This window comes from Drosophila pseudoobscura, chromosome X (genome assembly GCF_009870125.1).
Source record: "Drosophila pseudoobscura strain MV-25-SWS-2005 chromosome X, UCI_Dpse_MV25, whole genome shotgun sequence".
NCBI classification, from domain to species: Eukaryota; Metazoa; Arthropoda; class Insecta; order Diptera; family Drosophilidae; genus Drosophila; species Drosophila pseudoobscura.
The window spans coordinates 9,553,662-9,571,066 of NC_046683.1; the positions used below are offsets into that span (position 1 = coordinate 9,553,662).

General features: G+C 45.2%; 1 protein-coding gene across 2 annotated transcripts in view; it reads left to right on the forward strand.

The window, feature by feature from the left end:
* Tlk (Tousled-like kinase) overlaps window positions 1–17,405 on the forward strand; it is a 98,115-nt gene that overhangs the window by 64,907 nt on the left and 15,803 nt on the right. The window lies entirely within an intron of this gene.

Here is a 17,405-nt window from a genome sequence, read left to right on the forward strand (position 1 = left end):
ATCCGAATCCGCAAATATCGGTCAGGACTCTGGCCAAGGAACTTGACGAAGAACTTGACTTGGTTGTTTCAGACGAAACAGTACGCCAGGTTATTCTACGCCATAAATACTCTTCCAGAGTGGCACGAAAGCGCTTCACTTTCGCTGTTAACATGATCAGTAAGCCGGCAGAGTATTGGGATGACGTCATATTTTGCGATGAAACAAAAATGATGCTTTATTACAATGATGGTCCGACCATAGTATGGCGCAAGCAGTTAACAGCTTTAGATAACCGAAACATCTTTCCGACTGTAATGTTTGGAAAACTTTCGGTTATGATTTGGGGGTGCATCTCTAGCCGAGGAGTGGGAAATATTGCATTTATTGAGAACACAATGGATGCCAAACAGTACCTCCATTTTTTAAAAACAAATTTCAAAAGCAGTGCGGAGGAATTTGGTCTCATTACGAACAATAGGGCCAAATTCAAGTTTTATCAAGACAATAATCCCAAAACATAAAGAGTCCTATGTGAGAGCTTGGCTGCTTTACAACTGTGGAAAAGTTATGGATGCACCACTCCAGAGTCCCGATCTTAGCCCCATTGAAAATTTGTGGGCCTACTTGAAGCAGAAAGTGGGAAAAGACAGCCCAAAAACCGCAATCAGCTCAAAGAATTCATACTGGAAGAGTGGCAAAAGATTCCATTTGAGTATGACCTACAAAAACTGATAAATTCGATGAAAAAACGGCTCCAGCATGTAGTCAATGCTAAGGGAGGACATACCAAATATTAAAATAAGTTAAAAATATTAAATAACTATTGACTATTACTAAATACAAGGGAAATTTTATTAGGAAAACGAAAAAAAAAAATCGAAAATCCAGAAATTCTTGTGGCATTTCTTTTCTATTTTTCCCCGCTGCCTCTGCCACGCGTTCTCTCCTCTCCTCCTTTCTTTGGCTTTTTTGAATGTCATTTCCTCTTTTTTTGTATCTGTGGCTTTGACATTTCGTCAATTTAAGGCTCCTCCATCATCCCCCCACCACCTCAATTTAATTTGGTTCCTTCTTTTCTATAAATATGGGAATTTTCGTGGAAAATATAAGTACAGTGAAAGTCCGCTTTGAGGGAAGGCAGGAGCCTGAATGGATAGTCTAGGGAGAGGGAAAGGGAGAGGCTTGGGTGGCGGTGCCTTCTGTGTATTGACATTTACTTACATAATATTGTACGCCGCACACACCCACACACACATGCTCATTAATTATTTGACAGGGTGACCCGAGTGTAGCGAAAGACAAGAGCGAGAAAGAGAGAGAGAGAGAGGGAGAGGAAAAAAAAGGAGAGCAGGTTGCGCACCCACGGATGCGATGCCCAAGCGGCGGCGGCAAAAAGGGAGAAGAAGAAGTGAAATCAAAGGAGGAGAAGGAGCAGCAACAGTCACCTGTCCAACACTAGAAGAAGAGGAGGAGGAGACAAGAAGGTGGCAAGAGGTGAAGGACAACCAGGAGGTGGTTAAGGTGGAGCAGTAGGAGGACAACTGTTGGATAAGTAGGAGAAGAAGCAGGGGGGATACAGAAGTGAGAGCAGGAGAAAGGAGAGGCAGAAGAGGAGGGGAGAAGGGAGAGTCAGAAAAAGACAGAAGCTGACGGGGAAAGCAGAGGTGCGAGAAGGAGAAGGGAGAAGCATAAGTAGGCGAAGAAGAACTGAGAAGCAGAAGTGGGAGTAGCAGAAGTGGCACAAGTAAAAGTGGGATAAGAACATGGCAAAGGAGGAGTGGCAGTGCGACGTGTCTATTGAGGAGGAACAGCAGAATGGAGGATAAGGAACATCCGCTGTGGGAGAATAAATTCAGGAGGAGGCAGGAGGTGTGGCTAATGCAGCCCTTCCTCAGCTGCCGACATCCGACCGGCAGTGCAATAAGTTTTCTCTCCTTCTCTCAATTAGCGCTCGCCCCCACCCCCACCCTCAAAAAGGATGCAAAAAGCTGTGTTTAGGGGGCAGGAAAAAGCCAAGTACAGGAAAGCAAGTAAAAGGAGAGCGCTCATGGGGGATTATTCGATTATTAGAAAAATGTGTGAAAGCACTGGCAGAAAATTTAAGTACAATTTCCATTGGATTTTCAGTATTTAAAAGATACCAGATACTAGAATATTATTTAAGCATCAAATATCTTTCAGTGAAAATTCTAAATACCAATTAAATACAAATAAATGGCAAAAATGCTACAATTAATAAATACTAAGCAAAAATACTTATTAAATCGGAAAATTCCTTTTAAAAATACTAAAACTTTTTTTTAAAAAACTCTGAAATTCATTTTAAAAAAATTAAAAATCCTGTTTAAAAAAATAATAAAACTATTTTTTTTTTAATATATATAAAATTGGTTTTTATTTAATACTCTTTAAATAAAAAATTCTTGACTTCGTGTTTAAAAAATACCAAAATTCTTGTTAAGAATTAACTTAAATTCATTTTTTTAATACTGAAATTTTTTTTAATAAATGCCCAAATTCTTTATACAAAAAAAACTACAAATCGTAAAAACATACTTAATTTCTTTTTTGAAAAGTACTAAAATACGTTTTGAAAAATACTAAAATTCTTAAACAAAAATACTAAAAGAAAAGACTTACCAAATAACCCAGAAAATGTCAGACAAAAAAAACTTTTTCCCCTAAAACGAAAGTAAAATACCAGGACAAATCAGAGGGAGAGAGAACGAGAGAGGTAGAGAGAGAGAGAGGTAGCGAGGGGCTTTCCATTTAATACAACTAATACGACACCACACCCCCAAAGTGTCCAGCGACCCTCTGACACGTCTACGCCAGGGAGACCCCCCGTCATTATCTCTCATTTCTCTGCCTTCTGCCTTTCTACCTTCCTCGCTCCCTTTCTGCCCATGTATCCCCGCCCCACAGTAGTCATTGGCTATGTAAACTCAATCAGTTGTTTGCTGTTTTTACGACACACAACAAAGACGGATCCAGAACAGAGAGTGGCAAAAATGACGAAGAAAATCGAATCCCAGAAAAGGCACCACTCTTCGTCCTGTGGCACAGGGCACGCCCTTTGGGGCATGCCTTTTCTGTATATTATATTTTGTTTGTTTGTTTGTTTGTATATCTTAAGCTGCTGCAGATGGTGCCCCATGGTGGCTGGTGCCCGTTGCTTTTGGCATCGAGATGTCATTGTTGTCATCACCATCTCATCTGCAGAGGATACCCTTTCGTTTGTGACGAATACAGCCGCTTGCTTATGGGATATTTTCACAGCGAATACGGTCTAGGGGCTGGGCTCAAACCAAATACATGCCGTGTGAGTGATCACTCGCTGGGCACGACCGAAGCCTCTTCGGTGTTGAGGGTTCGGCTTAAGGGCTTAGAGTATCTGAAAGTCGTGTAATGCTTTGTGGCGTTTGCTCTTATTCGATGCTGATATGGAACGACTCTGCATATCTTTACCGTTACGTTTGGCTTTGTTTCCTTTCTGTTGTTGTTCTTGCGATGGGGGGGTGGAGTGGAATGGAGTGGAGTGGAAAATTATGCACGCGTTATGCTCGTTTCTGCGCTGTCCGTTACTCTTCTGCTCTCTTGTTTGTTGCTCTTCGACTTGTTGGTGTTGTTGGGCTTTTTGGAATACACTCGTATGTGCTGGTATTTTGGGTTCTGCCATGCAATATTCCCTCTGTACTGATGGAGGGGGTGGAGGGGGGGGTCTGTGAAATATCATTTGTATCTTTCTCTCTCACAGGCAGGTGTTCCGCCTGCTTCCAGCCATGTCTTTGGGCTCCTTTTTCCGCTGCTCCCTTTGGGCTCCTGTCACCTCTCCTCTCCCTTTTGCACTCTTCCAGCTGTCCCACCTGTCCCTTTGCCTGTCCCCACCGCCCCTCCTTCCACACTTTTGCACTTAATTGGAAACGAGTTCCATTTTGGTTTCACTTGACGTATACTTAATAAGTAGCACATACGCCGCATGGGCAAGCCGCAAAAGAACAGACAAAAAGAGGGAGAGGTAGAGAGAGATAGGGAAAAGGGACAGGGCAGAGAGAGAGAGAGAGAGAGGGAGAGGGAGAGAGCAGTAGGGAACAATGGAAAGAAATGCCTCCCGGAGGATGTCTGCGGAGGAGTGATTGCTGATGGATGGTTGGACGGATGGTTGGATGGGATGTGCTCTCACTCTCTCTCTCTCTGTGGTTTTGTCGGTTCCCCCCTCCTCCTCCTCCTCCTCCTCCTCCTCCTCCTCCTCCTCCTCCTCCTCCTCCTCCTCCTCCTCCTCCCCCCCCCCCCCTCAAAAGGTGTCTGTCTGTCTTCCCCCCTCGCTCACCGCTGGCTCCACTCTCTGCGGTGTGTGTGGGCGTGGCTGCACTTTGGCTTTTGGCAAAAATTTTCAGTTGAAGAAAATTTGATATTTAATGGGGAAATACGCGTAGCCTGAAGATCCAGAGGGAAGGAGAGAGAGAAGAAAGCTTAGAGAAAATCCTTATGTTCGTTTTTTCTTTCCTTTCTTCTTCCTTTTTTGGTCGTTCTTTTTCTTCTTGCCCCCACTTTGCGCGTTTCTCTCTGTTTTCTCTTCGTATTATCTCTGTTTTCTTTTATTCTCTACCCATTATTATCCTTTGTTGTTTTTCTTTTCTTCTTTATTTGAAGAAGAGCCCCTTCGATTTGCCTTGACTTCCTTGATTCCTTCTTCACTCTTCATCCTGAGGTTTTGGGCGCTTCCACTTTGCGGTTCTTTATTCTTCTTCGTCTCCTTTCTCTGCTTTCTGCTTCTTTCTTCTTCTCTCGTACTTTATTGATCAGTTTAGCCTTCTTTCAGGCCTTCTTTCAGCCCTCCTTTCAGCCTTCTTTCAGGCATACTTTCAGGCCTCCTTTCAGGCCTTCTTTCAGCCCTTCTTTCAGCCTTTTTTCCATCTTTCTTTCTGGCTTCTTTCAGCCTCCCTTCGATCCTTCTTTCAAGCCTTCTTTCAGGCCTTCTTTCAGCCTTTATTCAACCTTTCTTTCATCTTTTTTTCAGCTCTTCTTTCAGCCTCCGTTCAGCCTTTTTTCAACCTTACCTTCAGCCTTCTTTCGGCTCTTCTTTCTGGCTTTTTTCAGCCTCCCTTTGACCATTCCTTTAGGCTTCTTTCAGTCCTTCTTTAAGCCCTCCTTTCAGCCTTCTTCCAGCCTATTTCCAACCTTTCTTTCGGCCTTTCTTTCAGTCCTTCTTTCAGGTCTCCTTTCAGCCCTCCTCTCAGCCTTCTTTCAGCCTTTTTTTCAATCTTTCTTTCTGGCTTCTTTCAGCCTCACATCGATCCTTCTTTCAGGCCTTCGTTCAGCCTTTATTCAACCTTTCTTTCATCTTTTTTCCAGCTCTTCTTTCTGCCTCCGTTCAGCCTTTTTTCAACCTTACCTTCAGCCTTCTTTCGGCTCTTCTTTCTGGCTTCTTTCAGCCTTTTTTAGCCTCCCTTTGACCATTCTTTTAGGCTTCTTTCAGTCCTTCTTTAAGCCCTCCTTTCAGCCTTCTTTCAGGTCGCCTTCTTCAGCCTTTTTTCAATCTTTCTTTCTGGCTTCTTTCAGCTTCCCTTCGATCCTTCTTTAAAGACTTCTGTCAGCCCTCCTTTCAGCATTCTTTCAGCCCTTCTTTCAGCCTTTATTCAACCTTTCTTCATCTTTTTTTCAGCCCTCCTTTCAGCCTTCTTCCAGCCTGTTTCCAACCTTCCTTTCGGCCTATCTTTCAGCCTTCTTTCTGCCTCCCTTTGGCCCTTCTTTCAGCCCTCTTTTCTGCCTTCATTTCACTTTAATCGCGTGACCAGCCGTGAAATCTCATTCTCATAATTCGAGGCCAATGCACACGAGGGTTGCCTGTAGACACACACACACACACACACACACTCCTGTGTGGGGTTGGGGAGGGGGTGAATGTTGCACTTTCTGCTGTTGCCACCTACGTTTGTTGCGCCTTCCCTTTTGTGCTTTTGCTTCGTTTGGCGTTTTCGTTTTTTGCTCTTTAAGATTTTAACGTTTTTCCTGCATGCTTTTTCGTTCATCTCCTTCTCTTTGTGCTTGTCCTCATTCGTTTATGCCTCCCCCTCCCCCTCCCTGCCCTTTTACTCCTATTTCTACTCCTATTAGCACGCCCACGCCTAGATCTACTCCTATTTGCACGCCCACGCCTACGCCTCTTCAGACGAGGCCGAAGATGAAGAGCAAAAGAAGAAGAATGAAGCTAAAGAACAGGAGAAGAATGAAGAGAAAAGGACTAGCAGAAGATTGATAACAAAGAGAAGCAAAAGAAGACGGAAAACAGACACAAAAGAAACGAAAAATTGAGAGGCGGAAAACGGGAGGAAAACAGGAGGAAAACACTTAGTGCCGAAGGAGTAGTAAATGGAAATCAAATGGAGAAACATGCGGAAAGAGAAGAAAGAGGAGGGGGGTAGAGAGGGATAAAGACTTGGAATTAAATAAGTGGAAAGTGGGGGGAGGGAGGGAGGCGGGAAGGGAGGGAGTACAGAAGGAGGGGAAAAGGCGTCGAGTGGAAAGGCAAAAGCAATGCGCCTGCGGGGAGGCATTGGGTAGGGGGGCGGGGGGTGGGGTATGTGGTTGTGCGGGGGGGACCAAAATGCGCGACCATAAAATCCGACAGAAACACGACAAAACCGTCGACAAGTGGAGGACCCAGAGAGGACGCGCAGGACGCAGCAGCAGGCAGGATGTGGACGTGTCCAAAAACTTCCATTTTCGCCACACAACAGCGCCATCTACCCCCGCCTCCCACCCCCCTACTCGCCCGTCCCGTCCCGTCCCTTTTCGGTTCAAGCCACGCGTCTGCGTGTGTCGTCCTGCGTCCTTTGTCCTCTGTCCTGTGTGCAAAAGTTTCCGCTTGATTTTTATATGCTTGCCACTGCCGCAAACAGTTGCAGTGCACACACCCTGTAATGGACGGCCGCGGGGGGGGTATGATGTGTGCACCGTACAACAGGGCAGGGAAATCCTTGGCCCATTAAAGGGTATATATATTAGAGAGGAAATATTCAAATGGGGAATACATATTCTGCACACTCTTTGTCTTCTTTCTGCTGTTTCTTCACTTGGCCCTGCCTTTCGCTTGTTGTGCTTTCCCCACTCTTTCTTCACTCCTCTCCTCTTCCCTTCTCTTCTCTTCTTCTACCTATTCTTTTTCTGCCAAATCTCCTGCTCATTCTCTCTCTCCCTCTCTCACACACAGTCTTCCTCGTGCAGTGTGCACTCTCTGGAGCCATAGCGACTGTATTTCGGGTGTACATGTAGAGCTGCGGTCCTTGCTGCAGCTCTTCTCGTTTGGTTTCTACCTTTTGGGCTGAAACACAGAGCTTTAATTGTAGGCTTTGTTTTTGCCCTGAAATTCGTTTTCATTGCCTCCTCTTCTATTCTTCTGTTCTACTCTTCTTCTTTTCTCGTATTAATTTTCTTCATTTTGCTTTTCAGTTTTGGAACTTTTTCCTCTCTCTCAAATCCGATAACTCTTTCAATGGTTTTCCTTCTCTTCCTTCTCTTCCTTCCCTTTCTTCTCTGCTTTTCCTTCTACTCTTTCAATGGTTTTCCTTCTTTTCCTTCCCTTTCTTCTCTGCTTTTCCTTCTACTCTTTCACTGGTTTTCCTTCTCTTACTTCTCTCCTTTGGCCTTCTGTTCTTTCATTGGTTTTCCTTCCCTTCCTTCTCTCCTTTGGCCTTCTGCTCTTTCACTGGTTTGCCTTTTCCTTCTTTGCCTTTTCCCTCTCGTCTCCGCAATCGTCTGCGTTTCGACTTGCCATCTTCTGTTTTTGGCTAAACTTTAAATTATTTAAAATTCCCAGAACTGCACGCCCCCTTGCCCCCTTGCCCCTTCCACCGTTATTTTGGGTGTGGTGAAATACCCGAACGGAGGATTGAATGTGTGTTGAAATCAAAGCCAGAGACAGAGCCCGAGTTGAGTTAGTTTTTCCCAGGCGCGGGGGTAGAGGGGTAGGGCAAGGGGCGACACACACACGTGGGCGGCGTGGGTGGGAAGGGGGTGGGGGGCAACATTTTGAAGTCACTTTTTTGTAGCATATTTTGCAGCGCACAAACTTTTCGACGAAAACTTAAACCCCCCCCAAACACACACACACACACATGTGAGAGAGAGATAGCACTATGTCTGTGAATTTAATTTAATTTAATTAAAAGTAAAAGCTCTCTCCCCCTCCCGAAGCCAGATACGGCTGCAGAAAGGACTCTTTCCGCAGGACTAGAAAAATATTTTGTTTCCTTTTTGTTTATTTTTTTTGTCTATTTTATTCGAATTTAGATTTTAAACGTAAAAAAAACAAAACAAAAAACTTTTGACTAATTCCCTTTTCTTCTCTTTTTTCTCTTCTCTTCCTCTTTCTCTTTCTCTTTCTATCTGTGCTCTCGTATTTCTACTTTCCTGTTTGTTTGTTTCTTTCAGGTAAGGATATGAATGTTTTTTTGTATGTGTGTTACTTTTGATGGATATAGCAAAGCGATGTATCTGTCCTACGTGAGTATTATGAGTATACCAAAGCACCCAACCACCCACCCACAAAACCACCCAAGCAAAAGCAAATATCTACCCCCCGCAACCTACAACCAACCCCCCCACCTCTAGGGTGAAATCGGAGCACATCAAATCGTACGTAGAAGTAGTATCTTTTTCACAGAATTTAAGAGATCGCGGAGAGGGGATTTGTGGGGAGAGGGGAGGAAGGAAGGGGTGTCTCTTCCCCCCCATACCGACCGAGTATTGGGTAATCGTAAGGCCATGGCTTTGTAGGGAACTTTAAGAATCGATATCCGATATCGGTCAATCGGGAATTTGTAATTTCTTGTGGTTTTCCAATCTGTTCCCATCCAAAAGGGGACCTTTCTTGCAGATCGCAGAGAATCGATTTGGATTCAACAAAGAGGCAGGAAGGAGGGTAGGATGGGAGGGCAGGCAGGGAGGCAGGCAGCCAGGAGGACAGCCAGGCGGGGGGCTTAGTGGTGCACAGGAGGACCAGGAGGATGTGAGCTGCTCGGCGGCTGGGTTTTTTTGCATTTTTGGTAGCTGGAAAATGTTGTAACACCCACACAGACACACAGACACACAGACACACGCCCGGACACACCCACACATCAAATACACAGCGCGGCGGCGGCGGTTCCAACTGGAAAATGTCATCGGTTGACGTACAGCAGCATTTGCTCAGAGCCTTGTTGGTGTTGTTGTTGTTGTTTTGGTTTTTGAAACACTTCTCTAGGCCATGTCCGCCATTTTGTCAGAGCAAGGCACACCCTCACACGCCCACGCCCACAATCCACAGCCCACAGCCCACAATCCACAAGCAGGCAACCTCCTATTCCCCGTTTTGGGTGCCAGACCCGTTGCTAGCCAATAAGTTTGTGACTTCCGCCAAATAGCGCGAGACACGCATACAGTTAGAGCGCACGGATACAGACACAGATACAGATACAGTCACAGATACATACACATACACATACAGCGAAGTGTTTGGTGGGGGAAATGGAAAATGTGGCACCCTACAATCCATAGCAGTCCTGGCCATGATAGAAGGACCTCTTGAACAGCTTGTAGATTTATTAGTTTAGTGGAGAAATGTATAGAAAGATAGATGGGTACGTCGATAGATCGATAGACAGATAGATAGATACAAAGTTCGATAGTTAGATGGGGAGATAGAAGATAGAAGTACCCCTTGAACAGCTTGTAGATTCCTCAGTTTATTGTAAGAAAGATAGATAGGTAGATAAGTGGATAGACAGATGCATAGGTAGGTGGATAGATAGATAGATTGGTAGATAGATAGACGATAGAAGGGCCCCTTGAACAGCTTGTAGATTCAACAATTGATCGGAGATATGGTAAAACGATAGATGTGGATAGATAGACAGATAAGTAGATAGAAAGATAGATATAAAGACAGATAGATAGATGCATAGAGGGATAGAAGGATGGAGAGATGGGTACACAGATAGGTAGATAGATTAGTAGATGGGTAGATTGATAGAAACAGATAGATAGAAAGATAGATGAAAAGATAGATAGATATATAGACTCTACCTGTCTTTATATCGACTGATCTTCTCATCTATCTACCCATCTATTTTTTGATATTGAAAGATATAAAGACAGGTAGATCTGTTGATAGATAGGTAGATAGATAGATAGATAGATACAGGTGGACTTGTGATCATCGGGTTTTGATTGGAGAACCAATGGATAAGCTATCATATCTATGTTGTTGAGTATTCTATCGTTAAAGTTGGACTATCCTTTGAAAATTATAGCACACAGATAGGTATGTAAGTGGTTCTTGGTATCCTTTGAAAAGGGGCCAGTCCCAGGGATCTCCGATCTCTGAAAAGACCAAGAGTGAAAGTGGAAAGCAGGGACCAAAAGTTCCACCACAGACCAGAAGTTCCAATCAATTCCAAAACTATTCCACACTACTCTCTAAAAAAAAGAGCGAGCGAGCGAGAGAGAGGGAGGGAGAGAGAGCTTCCACTGTAAAATATGTGCAGATACGTGCATGCATTCTGTGTGGGTGTGTGGGTGTGGGTGTGGGTGTGGGTGCGGGGAAGTGCGGCTAGGGAATAGGTGCTGAAGGTGCTCGAGAGTCGTCCCCCAACCACCATCCACCGTGCAGCTTTCACTCCGCCATTTTGAAATTGATACACAGCCAAAAAGCAGGACAGGATGATGGAAGAGAATGAAGGACGAAGGTAGCGAAAGGAAGAGTAGAGGGAATGTGTACGTGTGTGTGTGTGTGTGTGGATGGTGCAGCAGGTGCACACGCACACGCATACACGCAGAATGCAATTGGCACGCACACACACACACACACACACACACACACCATTGGAAATCACGTGCTCTCTCGCTCACACGCAGCCACAGCCGCACGCAGAGCTCCCCCCCACACACACACACACACACACACACATTCGTAACAAACCTTCCATATTTCCAGTGAAAATTTGAAATATTTGCTTTGGAGACCTACCCCACCCCCTGCACGGTCCTTCTTTTCTCTTCCTTTTGACCCCTTCCTCTCTCCCCTGCTCTGCACTCCAGCACTCGGCTGTGCTGGTTCTGCTCTGCTCTGCTCTGCTCTGGTTTCAGACTCAGCTGATGCGCTGCTTTCTCTGCTGATGTTCTGCTGCTTTCATTCGTTAACTGTTGTTTCACTGCTTGCGCCTGGACACTGCTTGATTATTACCAAAACTGTGAACACCTCCCTGCTGCGCCCTGTGCCAGTGCCAGTGCTCTGGTCCTCGGCTTGGCCTCTGTTCGGGCGCTGCTTCCCCTCTGCCTTTGCCGCTGCTCAGTGCTTCCCACCTTTCCTCTGCTTTCAGCATCAGCCACTGCATCTGCCTCTGCCTCTACGCTGCGTTCCTATCTGCTCAATCTCTGCTTAGCGGGGCTACACCTCTGCCGAGACTCTGCCCAGCGCTGCCATTCCGCTGCCGAGACTCTGCCCAGCGCTGCCATTCCGCTGTCGAGACTCTGCTTTGCCTCTGTTCTCCGTTATTTCTGCCTGTGTGAGTGCCTCGGCCGCTGCGCTGCTTGCATTCTGCTTGAACGAAGCGCCTGCTCTTGCTGCTGTTGCTTCTGTTCTCCTGGTTGTTCTTGCGGGTGTTTCCTCTGCTTTGCTTTTGCACTGAACTGCACTGCAGTGCTAGTTGCTTCTGCCCTGCTTCTTTTACCGCTCTTGTACTGCTTGGGCAGTACCCTGCTTTACGGGCACTTTTCTGCTGCTGCTTGATACCCTTCTTTACGGGCACTTTTCTGCTGTTGCTCGTTGGTGGTGGGGGAGGGCTGGCGGGGGGGCGACTGCTTGCCAGTTGTTTAGTTAATTTTGATTCTGTGTAGAGTGGCGGCCTTTCTCCCCACCCCCCCCACACAGGAAAATGCGCGTGCGAGCGAGTCAACCATTTTGTGTCGGCATCCATCCTCTCCTTCCCCTGCCCCGTACCCGTATATCCCATCCGCTTCCACTAATCGTTAAATCCAAAGTGAGCTGCGTTTTGGGGCCGCACTTTGCACTCGGGAAAGTCCACCCCTGGGGTGGAAATAGGTGGAAAAGTCGAGAGACCTGAGAGCAGAAGAGAAGATTTGATATCGAATCTCGATGCCTCGGCATCAAGCATACGCCATGTGGCTTGAACTGCTTGCACCGCTTTTTGCAGATCTTTATTTTTCTTTGTACAGGCTCTGATATTTGATTCGTGGTTTTGTTTTCTTATATACCTCGTTTGTATTGTTATTATTTAAGTGCGCCATTGAGCATTCGAGTTCTCTCATTAATTGTCCATTGTCCGGGGAGAGCACAACAAAGCCAGATGGGGGAATATATGTGTACATACTATATACTCGTATGGGCCGGGGGTAGGGGCCGGGGTTGGGCTGGGATTGGGCTGGGGGTGGGGGTAGGCTCGCCATTTAAACAATAAACAGTCGCTTCGATTTGTTTATGTACTCGTGTGTCAATACTGTGGCGACTGTCGTCAACGGCTGATAAATATTTACCAGCTCCTTGATTGAAATTTAAATGCCAAATTATAGAGAAAAAAAACAAGGCGTAATATTTATAGCAATAGATATATTATATACATTTCTTTTGTCCTCAAAATATTGCACTTCTTAAAGGAACATTTAAGGGCAGAAAAGGAAAATCAAAATACTTAAGATTTAGACCAGTTCTAGAGGAAAAATTTGTCCCACTTGACCTCAGGAAAGTCTAAAATTTACGAATAGTTTACGGATAGAAAGATCCAAAGGATGGCAGTATGGGAGCAGATAAATATCCTTTAATTTTCCTGTTTCTTGGGTACTTTATTTCCCAGATCTATGCATCAAATGGACTCGTATTTTGTTGTTTAATTGTATAAGATTTTTCAACGTTTTTGTCTAGGCACAACGCCTGATTCTTCAATCTATTCTCTCCTCTTCTGTTGCCCCCTCTCCATCTGAGTTTTGGTTCTCTCATTGCATTGTTTGCTCCCAATTAAATCTTATCTAAACAATTTTAAGTACAAATTATTTCAATGGCAACCAAACAGAAATCACAAAGAGAGAAGGAAAGAAAAAAAAACAAAACAAAACGCAAGGGCGAGGGCAATGTGCTAAAGCCAAAAGCTATACAAAAAAAAAAACAAAAAAAACAGAAATGTATATAGAATCATATCTAGTATATATACTAGTTACATAAAACACAGACCATCGACACAAAGGCAAAGGTGGCGGCAACAACGACAACAAAAAGGTGAAAATAAATGAGAATCAAAATCAATAACTCAATAGGCAATGAAGGCAATAAGCAGAACCCAACAGAAAATAATGCAAAGCGAAGCAAAAATTGATCAATAAATACGAGTGCCATATATAGTTGCCTTGCCTTGCCTTTTCCCTTACCCTCTTTATGAGGTATGGTATAGATGGAACGATAGTTGGATTGGAGTTTGTCACCCAAAAGAGTCATTCTATACCCTGGTCCTGGGCCTGGGTCTGGTCTTAGTCGTGGTCCTAGTCCTGGCTCTGGTCCTAGTCGTGGTCCTGGTCGTGGTCCAGGGCCTGGTCCTGGTTCTGGGCCTGGTCCTAGTCGTGGTCCTAGTCGGGGTCCTGGGCCTGGTCCTAGTCGTGGTCCTGGGCCTGGTCCTAGTCCTAGTCGTGGTCCTAGTCGTGGACCTAGTCGTGGTCCTAGTCGTGGTCCTACTCGTGGTCCTAGTCGTGGTCCTAGTCGTGGTCCTAGTCGTGGTCCTAATCATGGTTGTGGTCCTGGCTCTGGCCCTGGCCCTCGCCCTCGTCCTCGTCCTGTTCCTGCTGTTCTTCTGCGATTCCTTCAATATCCTTCGATGTCATCGTTTATCGAAGCAAAACGATTAATCGGTTAACCATCGAACTGCTTGGGCAGTAAATCTGCCCTCCATAAGCGCTACAGTTGGGCAATAATCGATTGTAAAGGGATCTATAATATCCAGTCCTAAAGCAAAGGCTGACTTCGAATAAATCGTCAACGTTTTTGTCGAGGCACACGCCCGAAGGACCCTGCAAAATCTTGGCGCTCGAAATGGACTGGGGGACAGACAGCTCTCTGTTGAGCTTTCTCTCCCTCTCTCCCCCTCTCGTCTCCCCTGCCATTTCCTCTGCAGCTCTTATCTATACACACACACACACATAATGTGCTTATGCATATGTATGGCATGGAACATTATGTACAATCCATTTACGCTTGCCGTTGATAAGAAAGAAAGAACTTAACTCATAGACGACATTCCATTCCATAGAACACACAACTATTTATTCGCCTCTCCCCACCCCCCACCCCCAAAACCCCCCCCATCCACCCATCCACCCGACCACCCGACCAACTCTTGACAATCTATAAATAAACCAATTGCTGCCTGCATTTCTTATAGTATTTTTTCATTGCTTTATTTATTTTGTGTGTGTGTTTTTTTTCTCTGTATTATTATTAAAACCAAATTCCATTCGCTTTAGACAGCATCGCGGCATATCACGAAAATTCTCTCAAGTGGGGTGGAAGGAATGGGGGGGGGGGAGAGATCTCCCACAGATCGCCAAAGGGTATTACTTAGATATCAATAGAGGAATATCTGTACTGCATGTAGGGTCCAAAAGGCACTCAATAAATAGTTTAACATCCACATTTGACCAAAACAGCTGTTGTTGACATCTCCGATACGATTGGACGGGGTGTTAAATTTCACAACACTATCGATTATCGATTATAATACAGTTGTTGTCGGTTATATGAAGCGCCGAAAGCGCTAACCCAATTTTCCTTCTGTAAAGCAGCGGCTTCGACCTTCATTTACTGTGTGGATACCATCTAGAAAGCAGTGTGTGTTTTTCTGACAAGCGTTGATGCTTCGTTAAAGCGTTGATCCTTCTGGAAGGCAGTGGTTTCTTATCTAGAAAGCAGTGGATTTCAGCTGGAAAGCAGTGGATTCTGCTGGAAGGCAGTGGATTTCAGCTGGAAAACAGTGGATTGTTCAAGAAAGAAATTGATTCCTTTGAAAAGCGGATTATCCTCTTTGAGAGTAGTGTATTTTTAAGCAAAGCAGTGGGAAAGCAGGTCACGGGTGCCTTCTCCTTCTCGAAAGCAGTGGATTCCTGTAATAATCTGCTCAGGGAATCCAAAAAGAAAGCAGTTGATTCCTGTGGAAAGTGCCATAGGGAAAGCAGTGGCTTCTTCTAGCAAGCAAGCAGGTTATCCAACCCAAAAGCAGTGTTTTCTTACAGAAAACTAATGGATGCTTCTGGAAAGCAGTGTTTTCAAGCAGTAATATCCTGATACTTCCTTAAAAATCGCAATAATTCCATGGAATACGTGACACGTGTGTAATTTTATAACAAAATTTGAAAAAATGTGTATACAAATAATTTTTACCACCAGATGCGGTAATTTTTTGTCTGGCATACTTTTTGTTTTGGCTATTCCTTGATCTCTCTCTCTCTCTCTCTCTGTTTCTCTGCTTCTTTGCTTTGCTCTTTGTTTCTCTGTTTTGGCTTTTGTCTATATAAAACTTTGATAAACAGAAAACGCGGTTCGAAGACGTCGATTACCTCATATGACAGTCTTTCTTTTTTTTTTCTTCAACAGCAAGAAGAACAACAACAAAAACAAACATAATATCGAAATGTGCTGCCACGCCCCTTCCTGGCTAGGCGCCCACTCGAAAAAGTTTTATCAGTTGCTAAGCCCCCCCCCCCCCTCCCAGAACCCCCGAACTCCTCTCCGCCCCAAAAGCAGCAGCCGCCTCTCTCTCCCTCTCCCTCCCCCTCCCACTTCCTTCGCCTCTTGTGCCCCACATTCAACGTCTGTGCCCCTTCTGTTATCTTTCTGTGGCCGCACTGCTTCCGCGAAATTTGATTTTTATTCTAACAAACTATGTATTTTCCGCCGTGTTTATCGCTGGGCTCTTGCTTTCTCTTGCTTCTCTTTCTTCGGTTCTTTCTCTCTCTGCTCATCTTCGTCTTCTCTACCCGCTCTTCTGCTGTTTAGTGCCCCTCGTTCTCCTCTTCTTCTGCTGCTTTTCCCTTTTCTTTGCTTATTGCCACTCGTTCTGCTCTTTTTCCTTTTCTTTGCTTGTCTCCTTTCTTCGCTCCGTTCTTCTGCCTTCCTGATTCTCTGCCCTTTCTTCCTCGGCCCTTTCCTCTATTCTAGATTGGTTTCTAGATTTCTTTCATATCTTTTATTCATTCTCTCTTGTGCTTTCTCCTCTGTCTCCGTCAATCTCTTGTCCCTCTTTCATTCTACGTATTCTCTTGTTTAGTCGCTTGCGATCCTTCTTGTCCACATTGTTCCTGGTCGCCTCTCTCTCTCTTTTGGTCGCCTTTTCCTAGCCCGCATTCTTCGCTCCTTTTTCCTTCTCCTTTGCTGGCGCTTCCTTCCTCCATTCTACCGTTTCCCGGTCCACCAACTCCTATTCTACCTTTCTTATTCCTCTTATTCCTTCGTCTCCCCTTTTTTCTTCTACATCGCCTGCTTTTGCTTCTCCTGGCATATCCTTCGTTCCTCACAATTCTTTAGCTTTTACTTTTGTAAATTTCCCCTGCCATCCCCCCCTCCCCCCACACCCTCTGGCTCACTCTTTCTCTCTCCCTCCCCGTGCATATGTGACCAAGTCCATGTCCATGGCTCTCTGTGTGTGTTGTGTGTTTGTGCCTTTTATTCTGTGTTTGAATGTGTGTGCTGGCACTGCTTCGCCACTGCTTCTTCTTCGGCCTCTGCTGCTGCTTTGCGCGGCGCTTTAGCTCTGCCTCTGTCTCCGCCTCTGCCCGTGTCTCTGCCCGTGTCGCTGCCTCTCCCTCTCCCTCTGCTGTGGTGTGTGCTTTGCTGTTTGCTGTTCCCTCTGCCTGGCCTGGCCTGGCCTGGCCTCTGCTTTGCGCTTACTCACAATCAAATCTCACGCCGCATTTTTAGTCTCAATAATAACTGAAACGAAAAACACGCGCAGCCAAAACGAAGCGCAAACCAAATAAAATACAACAACAACAACAAAAACGCCATCGTAAAACGTCAGTTTGCCTTATATATTTTTTTGTGTTATTTCTTTCGTTTCCTTTTTGGTTTTTGTTTTTTTTTTTTTGCTCTCTCTGCGGGTGTACATGTGTGTGTGTGTATGTTCTCATTGTTTTTGCTCAAATAGTAAATTAAACTGTTTTCAAATTGTACCCGTCTCAGAGAGAGAGAGAGAGAGGCAAAGCCAGAGAGCGAACGCCAGAGAGCAATGGAGCGAGTGTGATTTTTTTTTAGTTTTGTTGCCTTTGTTGCTTTTTGGGTCCCACTCACTCGCTGCGTTTTGTGTTGTCGTGGGTCGTCGTCGTCGTTTGCCCGTCGCCCGTCGTTCGTCGTGGGTCGGGTCGGTCGTCGCGTCGCCGCGTCGTCAGTG